The 25,460-nt window shown below is 49.5% G+C and overlaps 1 long non-coding RNA gene across 1 annotated transcript in view; it reads right to left on the bottom strand.

Annotated features, from left to right (window-relative positions):
* LOC129476464 (uncharacterized) overlaps positions 1-24,945 on the bottom strand; it is a 30,990-nt gene extending 6,045 nt beyond the window's left edge. The window contains exons 1-2 of the long non-coding RNA XR_008654933.1: positions 24,857-24,945; positions 2,663-2,818 (exon numbers count right to left, since the gene is read on the bottom strand). This is a non-coding gene — a long non-coding RNA (uncharacterized lncRNA). The remainder of the gene's footprint in view (positions 1-2,662; positions 2,819-24,856) is intronic.
* Between the last annotated feature and the right edge of the window lie 515 nt (positions 24,946-25,460).

Genomic DNA, 25,460 nt, shown 5'->3' with positions numbered 1-25,460 from the left:
CCTCCAAGTCTGTAGGGAAGAGAAGTAGAAGCTATGGCTGGAATGGTAAGGCCAAAGTGAGGAACCAAGGGTTTGCTGCAATTTTTAGCAGCTGCACCGTGTCCACCTTGCTCACTGCTGTACCCTAGGCACCTAACTCATTGCCTGGTCCAGAGCTGCTGCTCCATAGTGACTTGTTGAATGCATATTGAGGGAGCAGTCACAGGAAAAGGGGCCCAGGGTGAGCAGATCCCAGCCTCTTTATGCCCTTATGCCTGAATCAGCCTCCATTTTGAACACAGTCCAGTTGGCCTCCTCTCTGTCTCCAGTCTGCTCTTGACCTCGAGCTGGAGTTCATTCTGCTTCTCTCCATTAGGGCAATGAGTCTCTGCTGCCTGGTGAGAAACCCAAGGCTGACAAGGCCCTTGGAGATTGGCTCATTGCACAGATAGGGAAAGAGGCCAGAAAAGAGAAGGGACTGACCCAATGGCATGCAGGGAATCTGTCACAGAGTCAGGACTGGGAGCCACATGTTCTTGTGTCCCCACCCCATCACTCTCCCTCCCTGGCCTGGGGCTCCCAAGAGCCAGGGAAAGAGAGAGATAATGAGTGGATGAAGGACGAGGCTCTGTCATAAAGAAAGATTGGCCTTGAAGGCCTCTGGAAACAAATTGGAGGTATGGGGAGAGCCAGAGGTGGCAGCACCAAGGACAAGGCTGCTCACGGGCAGGGGCTGGTGGGGAAGTGAGGGGGAGGCACAGGGGAGTGGGCAGGCAGGGAGCTGTAGCTGGAATGCTGAGGACACGTGTTTCTTTTTAGGCACTCCTCTTCCACTGCTCACTGTCTCCTCTTGGGAGTAAAGGGAGAAAAAAGAGGATGTGATGCCTAGGTGAGCCCCATTATGTGGGATGTGTTGGTAGGGGCTCCCCAGACAGCCCCTTCTGCAGTTGACAGCACCAGGCCCAAGGCCTTCCTCCAGGCCAGAGCCCAGCCTGCTTGCCCAGCTACTCTGTCTCCTTGAGGCTGGGTCAGCACCCTCAAGGTCTCACAAGATGCCCTCAACCGAGTGGCTTTGAGTTAAACACACCTAGGTTTGAATCTCTCCTGCAACACTTTCTAGGCTATGTGAAATTGACCTTACTTCTCCAAACCTAGGTTCGTGCAACTGTAAATTGAAGAAAATGGTCTCTGCCCTGCCTCCCTCCCCAAGTGGAGTGCAGGGAGGGAGCAGAGACCCCAGCAAGAATGCTCTGCACTCCTTCCTGTGCAAGCGCTGTGGCAGGGATCATGAGTCCCTTGCCTCTTTCTTTCCCTCTATACATCCTGGTCCAGCCTGGTGGGGAGGGTACTGAAGACCTTTCTGTGGCAGCTCACATTCCAGGCCCTCTCAGCAATGGAAGTGCCTCTGGTCCGTCAAAACTGTCCCTCACCCCAACCATCCCCAAAGCAATCTCGGCAGTCATTTCACAGCACAACATACAATCACACATGTGCTGTGTTTCCCCCACACGCATGCAAGAACTATACTTGCTGCTTGCCAAATGCACAGGCCAAGGGTGGAGAAGGCACCTGGGGTGCCCTTGAGCAGACCCTCCAGACCAAGGCCTCCACTAAGTGCTTGCTGTGGATCATCTTGCTAACTCTTTGCTACATCTGTAGGAGGGCTTGCCACTATCTGTTTCACAGATACAAAGACAGAAGGGAACATCCTGTTCAGAGAAAAGGACTCCACATCCCTGAGCTCAGCAGTGCTCGGGCCCACATCAGAGCTCATAGCTGCTCGTGCTGTGTTACACTGCCCTGTCTCAGGCCCCGAGGAGGAGACAGACAGGGAAACATCATTAACACGGAAGGTACCAGGAAAGAGTCATATAATGGAATATTACACAGCAGTGAAAAAGAACATGGCCACATGTAACATGTAACAACATGGGTGGCTCTCCCAGATGTGATGTTAAGTGAGGGAAATACAGCATAAAGAAAGAACATACTGTGGCATGCTATATTTATATTCCATGGATATGAACTTCAAAAACATGTGGAACCAACCTACAGGGAGAGAAGTCAAAATAGTAGTTTCCCTTGGGGCAGGGATTACTGATTGGGAAGAGGCACACAAGAGCCTTCTGGAGTGCTGAAAATGGTCTATATCTCGACCTAGGTGGTGGTTACAGAGGCTGATACATATGTAAGTATTCATGGAGCTGTACACTTAAGATTAGTGCACTTTAATGTATGGAAATTATGCCTCAATAGAAAAAGTATTTTTAAAAACCAAAAGTGACAAGAGCTTCCCCCAGATCTTTGCATAACTGGCCTCTTGTCATTCAGGCCATCCCCTAAATGTCACCTCTTCAAAGAGGCCTTCCCTGGTTCCCCCCACACCTAATTGAATTTAGCAACACTCCCCACCTCTGTGCCTCAGTTGCTCTCTATTCTATTAACTGGTTTTCTTTTCTTTTTAGTATGTACCAATGTGCTGGAGCTGGCTTTCACTGGCTCTTCCCAACTCAGTATTCAATGACTTCACACTGCCAGCTTGAGATCAGCCATGATGGGAATGTCAGCACCACAGAAGTCAGCAGGTGCTGCAGATGCCCTCCTTCAAGCAGACCACTCAGCATTTTCCAGTACACCTTGTACACAACACTATTTCAGACATCTTATGCATTTGTCAGCTTACTGATCTGCTGTATGTCTCCTCTACATGAAGTTTCATGAGGGCAGGGTCTATGGCTTGTCATTTTTGCCACTGTATCCCTGGTTCCTAGAATAATGCTTGTTGTCTAGTAGGTATCCAATACATGCTGCTTGAGTGAATAAAAGTCTGAGGGAAACACTGGAAGCACAAGAGAGGAAACTGTTACCTTTGTACCAGAATAGGGAATATTTGAGCTGAGGCTTCAACCATAAAAAAGAGTTTGCTAAGGAGCCAAGGGAGAAAGGACTTCCCAGGCAGAGGGAATAAAATGGAGGCATGAAAGAGCATGGGAGGTCTGGGGGAAAGCCAGCCGCCAGAGTGGCTGTATTGTAGGGTGTGTGGAGTAGGAGAGGCCTTGGGAGTGACGTAGAAAGGTAGGCTGGGGCCACATTGTGAAGGGCCTTAGCTCCTTGAATGGAAGGCTGGATTTTCCCCTGTAGGTGATAGGGAGCCATTGAAATGTTTTAATTAAAGAAATAATCCGATCAAGTCTTTGCTGGCAAGGTACCTCTGATGGCAGCCTGGAGGGTGGATTGAAGGGGGATGGCTGGAGGTCCAGTCATCTCTCCACAGTATGCCTAGGATAGAAGGCTGGTCTTTTGAAACCAGCAGTTCTTCTCACTGTTTTTCCTGCCTGTTTCTATTCCCTCAGTACTCAGTGAAGATGGAAAACAGCTGGCTCTTCCCTCAAAGCTCAGTGGCCCTCTAGGTCCCAGGCCTTAGTTTCCATTGGCCACATTTCTCCGTCTGGCCTAGCTCTGTGGGGGCAGCCCCTGTGGCCCTGCCAAGATGCCCAAAGGGTGAGTGCCCAGTGTGGGCACAGGAACTATCTGTGCCTTCCTAGTGTTTTGACCTAGCCAGCCCATTCCCTGCTCTGTGCCTCATCCTGCTGAGTCCCAAGGCAGCAGCAGCCACTGCTACGGTCGCCGCTAGAAGAGGAGGGTTAAGGGGCCTTTGTTGTCTGTGGCGTTGCTATGCAGGGACGGCCACAGGCAGCTCTGAGGTTGGGTTGTGGTCTAGAGTGGGGTTCATGCTTGGCAGCTGAGGCAGGCCACCCCAGCCCAGGGTCCCGCTCCGGGCAGGGAGTTGTAAATTAGAACCTTCAGCCTTCTAATTTAAGGGACCAAAATAAGCCCAGGAACATTCCTGTTGGGGCTCCAGCAGCCCAGCTTTCAGGCAGCAGCTAGGCTCTGTCCTCAAGCCCTGAGTTGCAGAGGTTAGGGAGCTGGGCAGCCAAGGATGGCTAAAGCCTGGGTGACAGGATGTGCAGGAGGTATGGGAGGGACTGGGTCGAGGCATTTGTCTGTGGTTCTATAATCAGTCCACTTTAGCTCAGCTTGAATCCCTATCAAATGTTTAACATCAGGCACTGGACTAGCTTAGCCCTGGGCTGACGGTGGTGAGTAATGCTAGGATTTACCCATCTGGGAGAAACCTTAAAGACCATTTGAGCCAAACTTCTCATGTTATAGATGAAAAAGCGAGGCCCAGAAAGGAAAAGACACTGACCCCAAGTCACACAGAAAGTCAGGGGGCAGAGCCAGGGCTAGAATCAAGGGCTACAGTGCAGAACTAACTCCACCCCAAGCAGACCTTGGGGAGCATCGGATGGAGCTTCAGATGGCATGTTGGGTGTGTCCTACAGGAACCTGGAATTCAGTCAACATGCAGGAACTGCGGGAGGCCTCCCAAAGGTGAGGCCTTGGAACTTGGCCTGGGGACAGGGCAACTTAGGCATAGAGAACAGGCCACATGAAGTCACAGAGGTGGGGAATCTCACAAGCCAGAACCAGGAACCTGATGTGGTCTAAGAGTTGCATGGGTGCATGGGTGTCTCTCCCTAGCTCATGTTCCAGTGGACACGTTCCCCAAGAGTATCTGCTGCCTCTCTTTCTCAAGAGGAAAGGAAGCTGAATTGTTGACAAGCATCCTTATCATCACAGCTAACATTTTTTGAGGGCTTTACTATGTGTCAGGCTCTGTGCAAAGTGTTGTCTTATTTGATCCTCATAACAACCTTATGAGGTGGGGCTATTATTAACCGCCTTTTACAGATGAGAGTATTGAAGCACATAGAGGTCAAGTAGTTGGTTGAGGTGGCACAGGGGATTTGTACAGAAGTCTGATTCTAAGGTCTGTGCACTTAACCATCACACTATAATAGTGTTAATGATAACTGTAATAATAAGCTAGTATCTATTGAATATTTACTATGGGCCAACCACTATTCAAAGGATTTCATAGGGAGTAGCTTGTTTGATCTTCCCAGTGACTTTATGGGGTAGGTATTATTACTATTATTGTCATCTCTGATTTACAGATGAGAAAACCGAGGCAGAGAGTAGTAAAGTAAAGAGCTAGTATTGCTTCTGCAAGACCTTGCCAAGTAGACAAGGGAGAAAGGATTTCCAAGGCAGAGGGAACAAAATGGAAGCATGAAAACAGCATGGCAGTGTCTGGGAGAGCCCAGCAGTTAGACTGTACTGTAGGGTGGGTAGGATGGGGAAGGACATTGGGTGGTCCTGGAGATTGCCCCCCTGCCCACTGAAGGAGTGCTCTGCAACGGCCCTGATGAGAGGGAAAGAGAGGGTTCCCCTGGTTGCTCAGGATTTGAGAGCTGGGTTGGGAAGCCTGAAACATCCTAAGAACCCTCCCTGCCTCAATGGGCCAGGTGAGGCCAGGGCAGGCGTGAGTCGAGGGAGCAAAAAGTACAGGACTCAAGCCACATCCCCCAAGGAAAGCAGGGACAGAGGGTGTCTCTGTGGGGTCTCTTTCCTCATCACCAGGAGCTTGGCACCCCTGGGAATTAGATAGTACTCAGAGACCCAGGGAATGTCAGGGTCTTTAGTGTGACAATCCAGTCCCACCCTTTTATAGCAGCAATGTAAAAGCTGAGGTTGGGAATGGTGGAGGGACTCATGCAATGTCACATGGATAGGAAGTGGTGGAGCTGTGGCTCAACTCCCAGTCCTCCAGAGTTCTTTCTGCTACCCTGCCTGGCCTCGTTTGGAGCAGGCCCTTGAAGTCAGAAGAGACCTGAGTATGAATGATGGTGGATTTCTTGCCTGAAACCATGGAGACCAGAGGAAGTGCCACAGTATTTTTTAAATTCCAGAAGAAAAGAACTGTCAACCCAGAAAGTTCAATATCCAGTGAAAATATCATTCAGGAAGGAAGCAGAAGTAAAGACATTCTCAGATGAAGAAAAACTGAGAGTGCGTTTCCAGCAGATCTGCTCTAAAAGAAAAGCTAAACAAAGTTCTTCAGTCTAGAGGGCAATGAGGGAAACTTGGGACAGGGGTAGACTTGCTTTTTTCTGTCATACTGGTCCTCAGTGCCCTCCCCCATCTTAAACCCTCTTCTATTACAGTCCCTCCCAGCCTGGGTGCCCTATCCCCTTTGCCCTCTGGCTGGGGCAGAGATCCAGGAGCCTAAGGCCTGGGTTTGTAAGCCAGGTGAAAGCTAAGGGGAATATGCATGGGACATGGATTCCTGGATTGCAAATTGTGCTTAATACCACCACCAACTAGCTGTGCAACCTCAGGCAGGTTTCTTGTCTCCTCTGAGCCTCCATCTGGCTACTGGGGATAATTACCAAGCCTTTTGTGTGGCTGGGACAAGAGAAGGGGAGGGAAGCCTGTTAGTGGTGTGTGAAAGGGCCGTCCAGATGGGAAGAATGGTTATCATCATTCCTCTGCTAGTCCCCTCCTCTCCAACCAACCTGGCATCTGCAGTGGGGTGGAGGATGGGGGCAGGCCACTTAGCAACTCAGCTTCCTTTTACTTCCTCCCTGGGGCCTTTGCAGTTCCGGATTCCAGGGCTTTGATGGAAGGGTAGGAGCTGCCTCTTTGCATTAGCAGCCTGGGCTGCCTGGCCTGGGCCTACCTATTTTCTTGGAATCTTTTTGGCACCAACAGCTTCTTCTTCACACATGCTATTAAAAGAGAAGGAAGTGGGCCGGAAGTGGGGTGGCTCTTCCACCAGGGGTAGCTGTGGGGGCACCAGCCGATCCATGGGTGCTCAGGTGGAGGGCAGGGACTTCTCCAGCAGTAGGTTCTGCCCTGAATGCAAAGCTTGAGGACAGGATGAAAAGAGGACAGGTAGGAATAGCTGCTGCGACTAGGTTGTAAGATAAGGACAGGAATGTAGCCGGGCCTGTACACAGAACCGTGGCTGCCAGAGAAGCCCAGGGATCTGGCTTCTAACCCGCTTGCCGATCTTTGGCATTCTCCTTTCCCTCCCCAAGCCTCAATTTTCCAGCTGTACTTTGTGTACTTGTGTGTGCGTGTGTATGTGTGTGTGAGGGGAGGGCTAGGCTACTGATCTCTGAGGTCTCTTCAAGCTTGGACACACTGTGGTTCTGATGAAGTAGTTAAGGCCTGAGGCAGGGGGCTGGCGGGGAATTGGGGGCTCCTGAAAGCTATCTGGGGGAGTTGGTACAATGTGGTCTTTGCTAGAGTGCTTTGTTGCTGACTGAGGACTGGGGAGTTCCAGCTCTGCTCATTATCATCTACATAACCTTCAGCAAGTCACGTAATGTCTCTAATTTCCCAAGGCCAGTTTTACCCCCACCTTGGTAGGATGTTGCCCTTGTGGAGAACAGAAGATCCCCTTTGCATCTGATAAGAGGGCTTGTAGCATAGCTATGAGAGGGATCCGCGCCAATAAGTCTCCAGTGTGGTTCCCACATCCAGCCTGGCCAGCCCCCTGCACGGTTGGTTCCTTGACAGGCTGCCACCAGACCTCTCAGCCTCCAGGGCTTTGAGCAGACTGGCTCGCCTCTGGCTAATTCTCCTGGGGCAATCATGGGTCTGGACTGTACCATTCCTCCAGCAGGTGCCCCCCCACCCCCTCAGCAGATGGCAGGGGGTTTCACCTTTACCCTGAGGTCATGACATGTACTAGTTTACAGGGCTTTAAATTAGGCTGGGGCCAGGCACAAAATGATCAAGACCAGTGAGGGAGATGTCTGTGTTGGCCCCTTTAGTTGTGGCCCTAAAGGACATACATGGAGGGGAAAAAGAAGTTATTTGGAGACATAGTGAGTTCAGAAAGCCCAGGGCTGGCTGGGGCACTTGGAGAAGCCAAAGAGCTCGGTCAGTTAGAAAACAATATCAGCTTGAGCATAGGCTGCAGTAGCTAGAGAGAGTTCAGGGAGGGAGGGGGGAAGGCCAGAAGCTCAAAGAGCTCCCTCCTCAAGCCCCCTGACAGACAGCCAGATACTCCTCATGGAAAGAAGCATTTCAGAAATGATTCCCAATGTCAGGGTCCATTGGCAGGGGTCAGGTGAGGAGAAGCAGTACTGGAAGTAGTGTATGAGCCTGACTGTCCCTTGGTTCTGTAACATACTTCCCTGCCTCGTTGGGTGCCTGCCCTTTCTCTGAGGTTGGTTCTCCCCCTTCCCCAACAAGACTGTGAGCCATCCCAAAGCTTTCCAGTCAATCTATTTTTGGACTCAGAGTCAACCAAAACCTCTGCTGGATATGGCCCCCGATGGCTAAAAGTCACAAACCAGTGTGCCCATCCTAGCTCTAGAACAGAGGCAATGCACGGTGAGGGGAGGAGCCAGTTCAGAATCTATTAATAGGTCCCTTGAGTAGCGGAGCAGCATGTTAGGGTGCCCGATTTCCAAGTCCTTGGGCTAAGGAATGCAGTAGGTGCTCCATGGATGGATGAATGAATAAATGAACGAATAAATATCCCCCACACCCAGCTATCCCACGCACCCTGTCTTTGGTACCAGACTACCTCTATTCCTGCCCATAAGCCTTTTCTGGGCCACCCTGCCCACCTGGCCTCTGAGAGAAGAAAGAGAAACTCAGAGTCATGGGATGGCAAGCTGGTCTGGCCTTTACTCTGCAGAATCCAGTGCCCTCCTGGCCCAGTTGGAAAGGGCAAGGCTCAGAGAGGTGAAAGGTCTGGCCAAAGGTGTCAGGACTCGGCTCTCCTGCCTCCATCATAACACATGTCAGGAATTTTTGTTAAGTTTGTGTTCCAGAGGTCTCACTCCACAGCAAGTTCTATCCCAGAATGCATTGGGACTTCAAAGCATGACAGGATGGCATCTGAGCTCTCCCACTCCCCTTCGGCCCCGGCACTCCTGGGGCCAGAAGGTGGGAGTGCCTTTGATCAGTCAGGAGTGTTGACTGTCCTTCACCGGGCTTGACAGCAGAGATGAGCCAGAGGCTGGCCCATGCCCTCTGGATGCCGGGAGAGCACACAACGTCACAAGAGAGAAAGTCCAGCCTCCAGCCTGAGGCCTCCTGCATCTGGGGCGCGCCACCCAAAGCCTGCACAGCTGGCCAGCAGGGAGGGCCACAGCTGGGGGATGTTTGTGCTAATCCTCAGCAAAGGAAGCAGTGTGATAGCTAGGCTGATGTCTCCAGGGTGGGCCGCCACTCAGCGCTGGGGGCTTTGCTTCCCCTCCACCTTCCAGTCCCACATTCCTCCCCTCAAGTTCCTGCCTCCTGCAGCCCCCACCCCCAGCTTCTCCTACCAGTTACCATCGCTCTCTCAGATAGAGTCCTGGGTGTGGGAAAAATGGCCCTGGGCTGGGAGTCTGGAGGTCTGGGTTCCACTGCTGTCTTGCTGTGTGATCTGAATCAGTCCCTCACCCTCTCTGGACCTCAGTCTGCCCAGCTGCAATGCAAGGAGAAAGGTATATGGAACTGCCCTAGCACTGCTACTCTGAGAGTCTCTGAATCAGGGAATGTGATTTGTGACGGATGACTCAATCACATATAAGGGAATGCTTATTCTCTGTCCTGTTGGGCTCAGCTGGATTGTCTGGGCACTCCAGCCCCCATGACCATGCTCCTAAACTTGCTGTTAAAGGAACAGGGGAGTAAGGTCCAAGAGCGAGCTTTGATCAGGCTGGGGGGAAGAACAGAGGGAAGTACAGATTGCTTAAACCCAGAAATGCTCCATTGGTTCTTGGACCCATGGCCCAGGGGAGAAAAGCTGATAGTTGATAAATCCAGGAACAGGTATCCAGGTCTCCTCTAAGAACAGGTTTTCTGTGACCAGAGCTCACATACCTTGGTCCCAGAGCCCAGTGCTGCTCAGGCCAAGTTCCCTTTCTTAGGGGAGATGACCACGTCATGACAGCCTCTCCAGCCAACGAAGGATGGGGGCTTGTTACTCCTGGAGTCTTCAGTGCTCAGTGGAACCAGAACAACCCACCTTGACCTGTACAACACAATGATGCAGGCCTCACTTGTTAAGACCGGGGAAAATCTCTACCATCAGGCCCCAAACTGACGCTGCTCAGAAAGGGGGTTTCCTGTCAGGACTTTCCTCCCTCAGGGATTTCTGAGGACCACTGCATGCTGGGCTAGGAAGAAAGCAAAGATAGAGAAACAATCTCAGGGGTCGGGGTGGTAGAACAGTCCTTGGCAGTGTGCTGTGGCGCAGAGGGCTGTGGACATGGAGTGCCCCTGGGAAGAGGTGATGGGCGCTCCCAAGGCCTGTTCACTGTGTGCCCAGCTTTGTCTGCTGCCTCTTATTCCACCCTCACACAACCCGGAGGAGCGGTATTCACGGCTGCATTTTATAAGGAAGGACACTGAGGTAGAGTGATTAAAGGGCCTTCTCAGATGTCCCATGGCTCAGTTTTGTCTCCAAATCTCATGGTCTGTCCGATCTCCGTATTACACTGCTGCGGTCTCAAAACAGCCAAGAGTACTTTCAACAGGAGAGGACAGGAAGGCTTCACCGAGAAGGTGGCATTTGGGATGGACATTCAGGACAGGTGGATGGGAAGAAGGAGAGTATTCCAAGGGTGTGGAGGAGTGTGGGGATGGGATGGAGTACGCCAAAGACAGGAGTTCAAGGCATTGAAAGTTACCTTGGAAGGGACAGCAAGGAGGCCAGATTGGCTAGAGGGAGTGGCTGGGGAAGTAAAGGGTGAAGTTCAACAGGTAGTTGTTCCCACTGTGGGGGCCCCTGCATGTTAGGATCAGGAATTTGGCCTTGATCCTGTAGGCCATGGGAAACCATAGAAGGATTTTGAGCAGGGGATGGGCCACGGGCCTTTCCCATGGCAGTGTGGAAGATAAATGTGAGGGGAGAAGACAAAAGTAGAGATATGAGATGAAGAATCTAAAAAAGTTGATCTTACAGAAGTAGAGAGTAGAACAATGGCTCCCACAGGCTGGGGAGGGAAGACGCGGAGTAAGTTCTGGTGTGCTACTGTGCAGCAAGGCCATGCAGTTAACAATCGTGCAGTGTATCTTGCAAAATATCTAGAAGAGAGGATTTTGAATGTCCCCACCACAAAGAAATGATAAATGCTTCAATGATGGTTATGTGAATTACCCTGATTTGATCACTACACAATGTATACATGTATGGAAACATCACTACACCCCATAAATACGCAAAATTATTATGTATTAATTAAAATAAAACTAAAGAAGAAGGAGGAGAAGAAGACCGCGGGGGAAGGATCACGGAGGAAGGAGAAAAAGAGGAGGGAGATTGAAGAAATGTGAATGGGTGGGACTGAAGACCCTCGAGGTGTTGCAGGGGGAAGAGAAAGGAATGCATCCCAGGGATGTAGTAGATGGGAGAGTCACTGTGGGGGATGAGGCTTCTGGGAGAAGGAGGATTTTGAGATGGGGAGTGGGTACAGGAGAAATGTCAGTGCAGTTTTGGCTGTGGTGGGTTTGAGGAGCTTGTGGGACATTCCAGCCTAGGTGTGCCATGAGCAATAGGAAGAAAGGAGATGAGAAGAGAAACCAGCTCGAAAGAGAGCAGTTTGGGAGTCATCAGCCTCTTCCTAGCAAGTTCCATAGCCTCCCAGACCTCATTGTCTTCTTCATCTGTATGATGGTGTAATATTAGGGTCAACCTCATTAGGTTGCTGTGAAGATTAAATGAACTGACACAAGCACAATGTTTAGAACAGTGCCTGGCACAGAGTTAGCACTCACTTCATCGGAACTCTTATTAGTACAGAGGTGGTAGCTGCAATCTGAGGGGTGGATGAGGTCACACCAGAGGCATGTGAAGGATGGAAGAGAGGTGGGCCTGGCACAGAGCTCTAGGAGCACTAACCGCCAGTGACGGGCAGAGAGCACCTTAGGAGTGTGCCAGTGACCAGGCTGGAAGGGCCTGGGTCTTCAGTTCTAATCTCATGAGGTACCAGTGCCACCTCCCTGTGACAGAGTCTTTCTGCCTATCTTGAGACCCAGGTCATAAGCTGTGAGAGCTGCAGGCACTTGGGACTCCAAGTATCCCTGCCTCACCTCTGCTCACCAGCACCCCATTCCCTCACACTGAGCCTACAACCAGATATCTTCATGTGCCAAAGCACTGTGCAAAGGCAGAACCCCACATGGCCAGAGTTTCCATCCCAGGCCACCGTGGGCCTGAGACTGGTCTCCTCAGCTTCCCACCTGGGGAGTGATTGCAATATGCCCCGCTTGCCCCTCTCCCCTAGGGTGAAGCAGGCAGATGGGCTTGTGACTTTGAAGTGTTTTTGGGTACCCTTGGGAATTCCCAAGGCAGGCCCAAGCCCTAATTGCCTCCCAGAGGCTATGCAGGCTCTGCCAGAGGAGGAAGGGCCAATTCTTGCTTTTTGTGATCTCCCAACAGGCTGCGGGCAGTGCCTCCAAGAGAGCGGGGGAGACTTGTTTGAGGGATACAGGCCTAGGCAGTGGGCAGGCCGGAGGCCCTATCAGCAGCCACCACTCCACAGTAATCTCAAACTTCCAGTCCTCTCAGTGTGTAGCATCTTGCAGAGTCACGCACCCAGGCTCACACCTGTGGTGGGGTCCAGGGGCAGGTGTGAAGCTTTCAAGGCCCATGCTCGTGTCAGGCAGCCCAGCAGAAGCTGTGGGAGCATGCACAGAGGCCAGAGCTTCAGCTCCTTGGGATGGTTCTTTCTTTTTGGCAGGAGGGAACATAGTGGGACAGGACAATGAAACAAATAGCTGAAAGAGGCCCAGACAGTTGCATTGGGAAGAACACTGAGTGTGGAGTCAGGACAGGGTGTGGCCCCAGCTGATTGGCTGAGCAGGCTTAGCTATGTGACCTTTCACCCTTGTCAGAAACAAGCTTTATTTGAATCTCTACCATGTGCCAGGCATGCCGGTCTTTCTTTCATCTTAACAATGCCTCTCCAAGAGAAGCCTTATTACCCCACATTACAGATGTGGAAACTGAGACCCACAGAAGTGAGGTGGCTTGCCAAGGTCAAGCAGCAGGAAAGTGGCAGAGCTGGTTTTTAACTGAATCCAGAGCCTGTGTGCTCTCACTATACCCGGCTATCTCCCATTGAAAAATGAGAGGATAAGGAGGAGCTCATCATTACTTAACTACAGAGGGGCTGAGCCTGAGTTGCAAAGCCAGCATTTGTCCCACGCACAGTGGAGGCTGCCCCAGTGTGCCTAAACCCAGACAATTAGGAGTTGCCCACAATCGCTGTACCATGGTCTCATGGAGGCAGCCAAATTCCTAAACATATGGATCAGTGAAGGCCAGAAGGCCTCCCTTCTGCAGCTCAGTGGACTGGGGAGCACCCCACCTTTCTCCTCAACTTCATGTGGACTCCTCTTCCTATCAGTAAAAGCTTAGGAGGTCGTCTTACCTCTCTGAGCCTTGGCTTACTCCTCTGCAAAATGAGATTTCCCTATCCCGTAGGGATGTCATGAAGATTACATGAAATAACCCATGAGAAGGAGCTGGGGCTCCAAAAGAGATGGGAACAGGGAAGAAGTTGTCTAAGAATGCCTCACCTGTGTACACTAAGTTGGACTTTACGACAGCACGGTCTCATTTATTTCCAGGGTTTCCCTTGTTCTGTTCAACAAACCAGATGCCAGCGATGGTGTATTGGTGGTGGTGGTGATGGTTGGGGTAGTACATACAAAATGAAATGTGTATCAAATGGAAACATGGCTACCCTTTGATCTCACAACTTCGCATTAGGAATTAGACAAGTGCATTAAGGATGTTTATTGCCTTCTTGTTTGTACTAGCCCCAAATGGCAAACAACATAAAAGTGTAACAATGGGGGATTGGTTAAATCATTTCTGGTTATGGTACATACAGTACATAATTAGAGTACATTTCCAGTTAAGATGGCAACAGAGCCCCTCTGTACCAAGCACGGAGTGATGGAAGATCAATACACTATAAAAAGAGAAAACCCCAAAGACAGAATCAGGCTGAAAAAATGAGATATAGAGGACACACAGAAATGCGAAGCAACCAGCACAGCTGTAGCCTGCCAGCCCCTGGGTCAGAACACGGGCGCCATGGCGGGGGGTGGGCAGGAGTGGCTAGGGCTCAGCTCCTGTGAATACTACAAGTGCTCCATTGTGGGATGGGAGGCAGAAACCAGGGGGAGGAGGGGCAGGGCTCTCCCCTTACGAGCTGGAAAAGACAGCTTCCAGCTGCTTCTGGGAGTTCTGACTACAAGGCAGCCTGGGCCATGAGGAGCTGGGTGGAGGCAGATTCGACCTCATGACAAGGAAGTGAACCGAGTCCCAAGGTTCTACACTGAAGCAGGAGAATGCCCCCAACATCTCCTACAGGGCAAGAGACCTGAGTGTCATAAAATTGGATTCTGGGCTGAGGGGTCTGGAGGGGCCAGTGGAGGCCGCCATGAAACCACCAGACAGGGAGGGGTAAGCACTGAGAGAGAAAGACAATAAGACACAAACACAAACAAAACAACACCAACACTCCCTCTCCAAACCAAAATTCCAAAACACGTAAAGAAATCTAATGCTCAGGGAGAGCCAGCAAAATCTACAATCAGCACATAAATTTACTCCAGATGAGTTTTAGAGAATAGGCTGACAGATTTTGAAAATAAGCATGCCTAGGATGCACACAGAGAGAAATGAAGGAATGATATTCCTTAAAAGGACAAAATAGGATTGCACAAAAACAGGAAGAGAGATAAAAAGAGAAAATCAAGTAGAAACTTTGGAAGTCAAAAATATAGTCATCGAAATAAAAAGAAAGCAAACTTCAATGAATGGGATAGCTCTAGCTTGGGCAGTCATGGAAAGAATTAGAGAATTGTAGGCTAGTGCTGAGGGATTCACACCAGCATAGAAACGAACTTTGAAAGAGCAGTTAGTAGGCACGAAGGTTGGCATTGAGGGGTTCCGGCCTAAGTCTAACAGAAGCTCCAAACAGATAATGGTGAGGAGGCAATCACTGAGAGATGATAGCTGAGAATTTTTCAGAAAGGAAAAGAGGTATGAGTTTCAGGCAGAAAGGGCAGGCCAAGGACTAATCAAAATAAATAAAATAAGTCTATACCTAGACACTTTGTGGGAAATTCACAGACCATCAAAGATAAGCAAAAAAACCTCACGGGCTACAGCAGAAAAGAGACCCATTCTATACAAAGAACAAGTTCACAATATGAGACAGAGCTACGCACAGAGGCTGACTGCTATGACCTGACAACGGGGAAGTGTCTTGTTGCAGCTTCTCTGGTAAGCCGCCTCTAAAGATGGCCAAAGACATGGTTTTTCCTGGGTGTGAGGTGCACTACTTCAGGGTTCCTGCTTACCTCCTGCTCGTTCTCTGGCCCTCATTGTGACCATGCTTGACTCTCCCATCCTGTGCTGGGACAACCATTTTCCTTTCCTCATTGCTGCTACTGCAGAGTGAGGGGGGCTGTGGCCTGGAGGAGATCCTCTTAGTGCACCACTGAGTCTTGCTTTGGAGGAGAGGATCAGGAGAACCAGCCTTTTACAAGACAAGTACTGTCACCACCAAACTTGATATCGGAGGGTAAAGGAGTGCTCGCCTTGGAAGGTGAAGGGGGCTCCCCACACACTCGGGTGTCACAGGCATCTAGCTTAGAATGTCTGCCTTGCGACTTCCAGACTGCATGCCTTTGGTTAGCAAGTCACTTCCAAGCCCCAGTGTTCACATTTACAAAAGAGGGACAATAACTTTACCCAATAGAATGGTTATACAGAAAAAAAGGGGAGCCTAGAAATTAATGGAAACATGCTGTGTAAGCTGTAATGTGGTGGAGTATTATGACTGCCTCTTCCTGTCTCCAGCTCACCTGGAATCCAGTTCCTTCCCCTGAGTGATTTCAGTTAGTCCCCACAACCCCATGACATGGGTGATATTATCCCATATGTATAGAGGAGGACACTGAGGCTCAGCAAGGTAGTTCTTCCTCTCTGAGGTATTAAGTGGAAGAACCAGGACTTAAACCCAGATCTGTCTCACTCCAGCTCTGTTCTTTACTGCTGGTGCTGGCTTTGCCCTGACCTCAGACCTCTAGGGTACATGGAGGGAGGGAAGGAGGGAGGGAGGGAGGGAAAATCTGCTGCAATGGAGTCTCCACTCTTTAGGGAGACTGAAGAGGCAGGGTCCAGCTCCCAGGCTGAGGTTTGGGGACAGCTGCAGAGCAAAGGAGCTTGGGATGTTGGGATGGGGGAAGGTAGACAGCAGAGGGGAGAGAGTTTCTAACTGCACCCCAGTCAGGGACCACACAAATCAATTGGCCTGCCTTGCCAATCCCAGTTTAAACCCAGCTCCACCCCATAATGCTTGTATGATCCATGGCAAGTCATTTAGCCTCTCTATGCCTCAGTCTCCTCATCTTTCTATGAGGTAGCAATCTCTATCTCCCAAAGCTGTGGGAAGGATGATATGAGGAGGCATATGTAAAGCACCCAGAACTGTGTTCACAAAGGGTGGCCTCTCTGCACCCATCACTGTCCCAGTCCTCAGCTCTGGGCTCTGTCCTGGCTCCTGACCCCAGCAGCATCTCCCTTGCTCCTAGTTCTGCCATGCCTTCTTTCTTTGCCTCACATTCTCAGGGAGACACAAGTCCAGATGCCCTGGTTGTTTGGAAAGATGGCAGTGTCTATGGTTGGGCCCACCTTCGATAAGTGAGAGTGAATTATTGGTTCATTCTTATATTCACTCATTTACTCCAATATTTATTGATCACTGACTAAGTGTCAGGCACTGGAGATAGAGCAGCAGACCAGACAGACAAGGCTTTGTGTTCACGGAGCTCACATTCCAGAGAAGATGAAGCCTACCTCTTCTGTACAGGCCTCAGACACAATCCTACCCCATGTTGGCTTCCATGTTAGACATCACTTTCAACTGCCTCTGAGCTGCCTGGCCCTTATGACCACAGCAGAGGACCCAAGAGATCATCTCATCTACCCTCTGTTTCTTGACACACGTTCCAGCCCAGATGGCTAAAACCTGCTTCTGTCTATAAAACATGGGCTCTGGAGTCCAAAGACCTAGGATCAAAGCACAACTCTGCTGCTGATTAGCTTTGTGACCTTGGGCAAGTTCTGTAACCACTCTGAGACTTTGTTTTCTCATCTATGAAATGGGCATTAGAACAGCGCTGTTTTCATAGGGTCATTGTGTGAATGGAATAAGATAGATAACACATGTAACGTGCTAGAAACAGTGCCTGGCATATGGTATGTGCTCAATGCAGATAAAATGGTGCTATTATTATTATTACTACTACTGTTGTTATTAATATTACCTGACCTAGGGTGTCATAGGCCTTTGGTTCTGTGTACAGCCTCAGTTTCAGAACATATGCTTATTCCCGTCCCTGTGGCCAGGCCAAAATCCATAGGCAAACCTCCCAGGAGGCCCTCTGACCATGGCCCTGTTGGGGGCAGTCTGGAGGTTCGGGCTCTGTCTCGGGTGTCCTCACAGTACACTGTAGAGAGAGCAAGTGCACTCACTCACCTCCCCCAGGCTTTGCTCCAGTGCTCCCTTGACGCCATCTAAAATCACAAACCCTAGCACCCTCATTCTCCCTCCACTACTTTCTTCTTTTCCATAACCCTTGCCACCATCTTTCATGCTACATATTTTACTTGCATATTCTTTTTAAGATTGTGGTCTGTCTCTTCCCTCTAAAATGTAAGCAGGAAGAAACTATCAAGTCTGTAGGGCCAAGCAGGCTAAAGGCTAAGAGAGAAGCCAGACGCCCTGGCTTGCTAGTTACCAAATACAGGACAGTCTCTGCCTAAACTAAACCTCAGCTTTTCCATTGGAATCATGAGGTGGGTGGAACTGGGGTTCAAAGGGCCTCCTCAGCTCTGACTTAGAATGGTCTATACTTTTGTGTCAGTTCTTATGGCAGACCAGGCAGGACCTGGCCTTACAGGCCGGTCTGTTGTAGGAGGCTGTGCCACAGGCAGTGTGTCAGGGCTATAAGCAGAATTCCTCTGCCCACTCAACCTGGCTTTCCTCCACCATTGACCTTTGTTGGAAAGTCCCTGGGTTTGGGAGCAGGGTGGTCTGGCTCCCCTCTTCAGTGGTGCAGGTGGATTCAATGTCATCTCCATATTCTGGCAGGTGCAGCCTCAGCCTAGTGCCCTCCTCCCCTCTGACAACATTGCCACACTATGTGGCCAGCTATTTGCTCCCCTTAATGGCTACTTGGCTGGACATGATGATAGCACATGTTCTGTTGAGCTGCCTTCTCTCTCAAAGGCTGCCTTATGGTTTGCAAATGGGGTGAAACAACCCCATAGGACAGTTTGCTGATTCACAGACTGCTGGCTCCTGGGTGCAAATCCTGCTTGGAATTTCATCTTTCATCCTGATTGTAGGTGTGAGATATCTGCTAAGGCCCAGCATGAGAAAAGCCAGGACATGACATTTAGCACCTAGCCTCTTTCTCTGCCCCACTGCCTTGCCAAGAAAAAGGCTGCCTCTGGAGAAGGCAGCTGTCTCCATCCTAACATGGGCCCTGCCATTTACGTATTTGACAATATGTATTTATTGGGTGACTACTATGTGCCAAGCACTGCTTCAGGGGCTGGGGACACTGTAATAAGCAAACATAGACACGATCTCTGCTGTCTCGCTCCACTTACATTCTAGAGGCAGAGGCTGGCATTTAATACGGGGGCCTGAGGCATGTTACAAAAACCTGAGCAGGAGACTCAAAGTTTGACATATATGGTGATGGAAGCTATGAGCATAGATGAGATGGCTCAAAAGAGAGTGTATAGAATGAGAGGGGAAGGGGTTTGGGATAAAACCTGAGGAATCCCAACATCTCGGGGTAGGCAGAGGAAGAGAAAGTAGAGAGGAAGCCACCATGGGTAAAGGGATCCCAGGGCATCAAGCCAAGACAAGAGAGGATTTTCAGGAGGAAGAAATGATCAGCCATTAAATGAGTCATATCAAGAAAGGAGAAGCCCAAGCAAGGGCCACAGGCTGAGTGTCTAGAGAGCAGCGTTGTTGAGTAGCGCACATGGAAGGCAACCCATTACAGGCTCCAGAGCAAAGACAGTGAATGCAAGAAAGAGGAAAGCAACATTTCTTGAGCACCTACTATGTGTCAGGTTCTCTGCTGGGGCCCTTATATGCCTCATCCTTTCATTCATTTGGTCAACAATTTTCTAGATGCAGGGCCTTTATGGAAAGCAAAGATAGGTAAGGCCTTTGCCCTCATGGACCTCATAGTCCACATGGGAACAGGAGCCAGACATTTATCAAAGTGTCCCCCAAATGAATGTGAACTTACAACTGGGACTAGGATTATGCAGGAGAAGCATGTGGTGCTAATGAGATCCTTTAATTTGGGGCTTTGACCTAGCAGGGAGCTCAGGGAAGGTTTCCTGAGGAGTGGACAAAGAAGCTGAGATCTGAAGGACACATAGAAAGGAACTTAGTGAGTGGAGCAGAGTAGAGTGTTTTATGCAGAAGGAACAACATATGGGCCGGGCTCGGTGGCTCACGCCTGTAATCCCAGCACTTTGGGAGGCTGAGGCGGGTGGATCACGAGGTCAGGGGATCGAGACCATCCTGGCTAACGCGGTGAAACCCCATCTCCACTAAAAATACAAAAAATTAGCAGGGCGTGGTGGCGGGCACCTGTAGTCTCAGCTACTCGGGAGGCTGAGGCAGGAGAATGGCATGAACCCAGGAGGCGGAGCTTGCAGTGAGCCGAGATCGCGCCACCGCACTCCAGCCTGGGCAACAGAGCGAGACTCCATCTAAAAAACAAAGAAGTAACAACATATGCAAAGAACTAAAAGGTGTCCACTGGGAGTGGAGTGGAGAAGGAGGGGGCAGAGGGGGTCAGGGGAGCAGGGAGACGTGGGTGAGGCAGGGCCAGACTCAATGAGGTTTCACAGGCCATAAGGAGGAGTTTTTTCTTTACCCTGAAACCACAAGAAAGCTGCAGCAGGTCATTAAGCAAGGGAAGGATATGATCAAAGTCATGTTTTGAAAATACCAGTCCAGCCACTACGTGAAGATAGAGCAAGAGATGATTTGGGCAGAGTATTTAGGAAGCTCTTCTGCTGAGTCCAGGAAAGGATGGTGGTAGCTTGCGCTAGAGTGGAGGCAAAGGAGACTGAAACAAGTGGATGGGTTGAAAAGATGCTTAGAGATTGCTTAGAATAGCAGATTACCTATAACTGGCACTTGTAAATAAGGGAATGGTAAAATAAATGTTGTTAGGTCCACCCAGTAGAATACTATTTGTAAAAACAGAGCAAAAGATTTCTTATACTTAACAGAAAGATTGACAAAATATATTTTCAGGTGAAAAATGCAAGGTACAGAACAGCATGTATAGTATTGTATTTTGTGGAAGAAAGGAAGCAATATCTATTGTTTGTCTTTCCATAAAGATGCACTGGAAGGAAACCCACCCCCCAAATAAAGGTGGTTTATCTGTGTGTGTTTTAGGGGGAGAGCTGAAGCTGATGGAGTTGGGTGAGACTCCTTACTAAATCTCTTTTTATGTTTATTTCGATTTTTCAATGTATTTCCTGTTTAGAAATAAATAATCTTGAAAGCCAAAGCAACTTAGGAAGTCAAATGAGCAGGATGGGCTATGAGGTTGATAATGTGGGAGATGTTGAAAATGACTCCTAGACTTGTGGCTTGTGTAACTAGATGTAAGGGGGTCCCTTTGCTATGATAAGGGACACGAGAAGACAGTAGGTTTGGGAAGGAAGATCACGAGATCAGTTTAGGATACATTGAGTGTGAAATACCTTCAAAAGAGTGAGATGACTCTTTGAAGAAGTTTGGCTGTGAAGAAGAAGAGAGAGGCAGGGCAGTAGCTGCAGAAGGAAGTAAGGTCCAGGAAGGTGGGTTGAGTTCTTGGTTTCAGTGGGAGACACCTGGGCACCTGAAAAGCAGTAGGGAAAGATCCAGTTGAAAGGGAGAACCTAGTTGTCCTTGAGCCATGTCATTGTTAATTATCCCATTTTAGGGATGAGGAAATGAGGCTCTGGAAGGCCCAAGATCACATCACTAGTAAGTGGCAGAACCGAAACTGGAAGCTACATCTTCTGACTCCCAGACCAATGGGGCCATGGAAAGGTGCTGGCAGGGAGCCATTAGGAGACAGGATTAATGAGGTCACCAGATCTAGAGGCTCAGAAGACACCCACGTATTCTGAATAATCTCTCTAGAGCAGTTGTCTCAACTGGGGGTGATTTTGCCCCCCAGGAGACATTTGACAATGTCTGGAGACAGTTTGGTTGTCAGAACTCGAGGTGGGGGTGTGCTATTGGCACTTGGTGGGCAGAGGCCAGGGATACTGCTAACAGTCTGCCTCACCGCCCCCCAACCCCAGCAATGCACAGGACAGCCCTTGCAACAAGTCAATAGTGCCCAGGTTGAGAAACCCTGCTCTGGAAGCTCCAGGGGTTCAGGGAGCTTGTCAGCATCTCCCCCCTCTCCACAAATGCGAGTATCTTTGTTGTTTTTACTATCTTTTTATTTCTGTGATTTGGGCACATTGGAAAACATTCAAACAATGCAAAAGTTTTTAAAGTATTAAGTAAAAGTCTTGCCTCCCTCAATCAGAATTCCCCAGAGGTAATGGTTGTTATTGTAACTTTAGTGAACGGGTTGAAATCCATAAGCAGAAAACTTATTTTCTCCCTCCTATTTCTTCCTAAACACTCTCTGTGACCTATTTCTCCCCTACTTCTTGGATGAAATCTCCTGAAGAGCCGGAACTTTTTGAGACGCTTTCAGATAATTAAAAAAAATCCTCCGATTACCTCCAGGAATTAACATGTCCAGCCTAGTGGAACAGACAAAACCCAAACTTCACTAAAAATGAAAGCTTTACCCCTCTCCTCCACTGAGGTCTGTCAGGCTGCAGAGGCCAGGGGTGTGGTCAGTGTCTTCTCTCTTTTGTGTCCCTACTGGCTTATTATTTAGCCAGTTTCCCTGTTGATGCATATTGAGGTAGTTTCCAGTTTTTTACTTTTATAAACAATGTTGAGCCATCCTTGTACCTATGTTTATCTGTACATACTTGTTATTTCTTTTGGACAAATTTCTAGAAATCAATGTGCTGAGGTATGCATATTTAAAACAGTAAAACATACTTCCAGATTGTTCTCCAGAGTAACTGCATCAGTGTATGTTCCCACCAGCAGAGTATGAGAGGGCCCATTAAGAGTTCTCACTCTTGGCTGGGTGTGGGTGGCTCATGCCTGTAATCCCAGCACTTTGGGAGGCTAAGGTGGGTGGGTAATTTGAGGTCACAAGTTGGCCAGCTTGGCCAACATGGAGTAAACCCCATCTCTTCTAAAAAAAAAAAAAAAAAAAAAAAAAAAAATTAGCTGGGCGTGGCAGCACCCGCCCATAATCCTAGCTACTCAGAAGGCTGAGGCACAGGAGTCACTTGAACCCGAGAGGTGGAGGTTGCAGTGAGCCAAGATTGCACCACTGCACTCTAGCCTGGGTGACAGAATGAGACTCTATCTCAAAAAAACAAAGTTCTCACTCTCTCTCCCCACCTTTTTCAATACAGTATATGCTAGCGGGTCCAGGCTGACATTAACTACTGATTGAATGAGTGCTGAGAGAACACCCATTCTTTGTGGGCTTCTTGAAGCCCATGAAGAAAGCACAAACTCTCCCAAACTCGCTCTTCCCTCTTGACACACAGTCATCTCTTACTCCTCTCCATCCTCCACCCCCTCAAACTTCAGGATTCTAGGTCCTGAATTGCTCTTGAATCCATTGTCTTCTTTCCATTTCATCACCAATGTTGGAATTCAGGCCTCATCATCTCTTGCCTACAAGAGTTCCTTGCTGGTCTCCCTATCTCTAACTTTGCCATCTCTGATCCATTCTTGACACTCCCAGAGTGAAGGTTCTAAAATGCCAATGTGGTCACCCCCCATCCCCAGAGACTGGGGGCCCACTCCACAGGGCACACTGTGATCTGTCTTCTCCCTGTTCCCATCTCATCTGTGGCTCTTTGCCTGCCTCCTCTTACACCCCAGTCACACATTGCTGCCTGCCTGCCATGAGCACAGCAGGCTTCAGCTCTTTCTTTGTCCATTTGGTTCTCTCTGGCTAGAATGCCCTCTTCCTCTTTTTTTTGCTGCCGTCAAGCAGAGAGTGGACATTTGTTGGTTTGTGGCTTCCCAGCCTTCATTCCTCCCCTTTCCTTAGGCTCGGTTTAGTGAATTGTCTCTGCCTGATTGGGGTAATGTTGGTGAAACAATAAATCCATGCATGCCTCCTTCCATAGAAGCCAAAGGGAAGTTGCCTTCCCCTCCCCAGCCCAGTATAGGCAGGAGGTGAGCATGGGACTAAGCTTGGTGACTGGACACTCTCGTTGGACTTTGAATCTGGAACAAGCAATATAAGAATAGAGGAAACAGGCCGGGCGCGGTGGCTCACGCTTGTAATCCCAGCACTTTGGGAGGCCGAGGCGGGCAGATCACGAGGTCAGGAGATCGAGACCACAGTGAAACCCCGTCTCTACTAAAAAATACAAAAAAATTAGCCAGGCGTGGTGGCGGGCGCCTGTAGTCCCAGCTACTTGGAGAGGCTGAGGCAGAAGAATGGCGTGAACCCGGGAGGCGGAGCTTGCAGTGAGCTGAGATTGCGCCATTGCACTCCAGCCTGGGCGACAGAGCGAGACTCCGTCTCAAAAAAAAAAAAAAAAAAGAATAGAGGAAACAGACTTCATTCATGTTATTGGCAACATCCTGATCAAACCATTCCTGCTTCCTATTCCTTCCCAACCCCTCCCCAAGAAATGCCTTTGCTTATGTCGATTTCCATACCTGGTTCTCTAGCTTTTCCCTTGATTCTGTAAGCTCCCTATAGCTTACCCCTCCAACCCCATAAATTCCCTTCTCTCCTAAGTTAATCAGAGATGCTTTCTGTTGCTTGCAACCAACAATTTCTGATAGGAAGCCCAGCTCAAATGTTCCTTCCTCTGGTTCTGCACAAACATACTTCCCTGTACATTCCCATAGCACCCTCTACAAAGTGCAGATCACATCTTGCTTTTTTTTTTTTTTTTTCTGTTCCTTCCATTAGGGTAAAAACTCATATTGGTCCCATCCTTGTGAGCTCTGGGCTCACTAGCTCATGTGTGGTCCAAAGCCAAACATTTAAGGGAACAAACATTTAAAGACTAAATTAATGGACTAGTAGCTTTGCCTGCTTCCCCTCTAGGTGCTTCAGTGACTTACACGGACTCTGTCATGCCACAAAAATAGTAAAAAATGCACCTGCCTCCCTCGTGAGTCTGGCTAGGAATAACGTGGGATGATTTCTGTTTGGGACACTCCTTCTGTCTGTGTCATGGAAAATGGTGTGAGGGAGGGCAGGAGGGGAAAGAGAAAAGGACAGAAGAGGGGCAGGGAGGAAGCTGTTGGAGCAGCTCAGGTGGAAGATGGTGGTGAGTGGGATTAACATGGTGGCAATGGGAACAGAGTAAAGGGGCTGACTGGTGAGATTGTGAACAGAGCATTAGAACTGAATAGGCTGCTCAATTGTTTCTGGTAATTCTTAAAGCAAAAACTGGCCATTTGAGACGGCTTCCATCAGAAGGAGGTGGTGAGGGAGTTTGAGTGTGCCTGTGCGTGGTGGAGCAGGGGTGGGGGGATTGGTAGGGGAGGGTGTCACACCGTCTCCAGCATCCCCCTCCTGCCAGCAGCCATGACCGTGCAGGCTGTCTTGCCTGTTTTCTAAAGAGCTTCCCCAGGCAGCAGGGGAGAGAGGAGAAGGGGGGCTGGCCACCCACTCCACTCAGCAGAGGTGAGCCAGGAGCACCGAGTCCTCAAATTCGCCCTCCCCCCAGCCACTACAGGCTGCCAGGTGCCTTGTTTTTGATGAAAGCTTTTAAAAACCCATGTGCATGGATGGTCATGCATTCATTTTTGTTCATTTAACTAATACTCACTGAGCCTGGAGCCACGCAATGGTGAGCAAAGCCTGCCATGGACCCTGCTCTCAAGAAGCTCCCGAGCTGGCGAGCTGGCGGGGGAGAAGATGCGTAATCAGGCAATTAGGAACCAGTGTGAGCGGGAGGTAAGCATTGGTTGCTATGGGAACACGAGGAGCGGCCACAGCTGCTGCTCCTCTCTGAAGAGTGGTGGCAAGCAAAAAAGGAGGCACAAAACAGGCAGACCTGCTCGCCAGGCCCAGCTCTGCGCACCCCAGCCAACTGATCCAGGACAAAGATCTTCTGGAAAGACAAAACCCATCAGCTGTCTGCCACACCATCTCTGCACCTAAGAAATAAGTAGGCAGAGCATGATTCAAGGACCCAATGAGATGCTGTATGTCTGTGCCTGGCCCCCAGTAGGTCTACAGCACATGGCAGCTTCTAGGGGTTTTGTTTTCAAGAAATATTTGTTGGTTAAAAGTTTCCTGGGTTATTGGACACCAGGGGTAGAGCTGTGAATGAGATAAACAAGGGTCCTCCTATCAGGGAGCTGATAGTAATTGAGGAGGAGAGACAGATACAAACATACTTATATGGTACAAGCAATTACTACTATGAT

This window comes from Symphalangus syndactylus, chromosome X (genome assembly GCF_028878055.3).
Source record: "Symphalangus syndactylus isolate Jambi chromosome X, NHGRI_mSymSyn1-v2.1_pri, whole genome shotgun sequence".
Lineage (NCBI taxonomy): Eukaryota > Metazoa > Chordata > Mammalia > Primates > Hylobatidae > Symphalangus > Symphalangus syndactylus.
The sequence above is the reverse complement of the archived record's forward strand: the minus strand, read 5'-3'. Positions and strand labels throughout refer to the sequence as shown.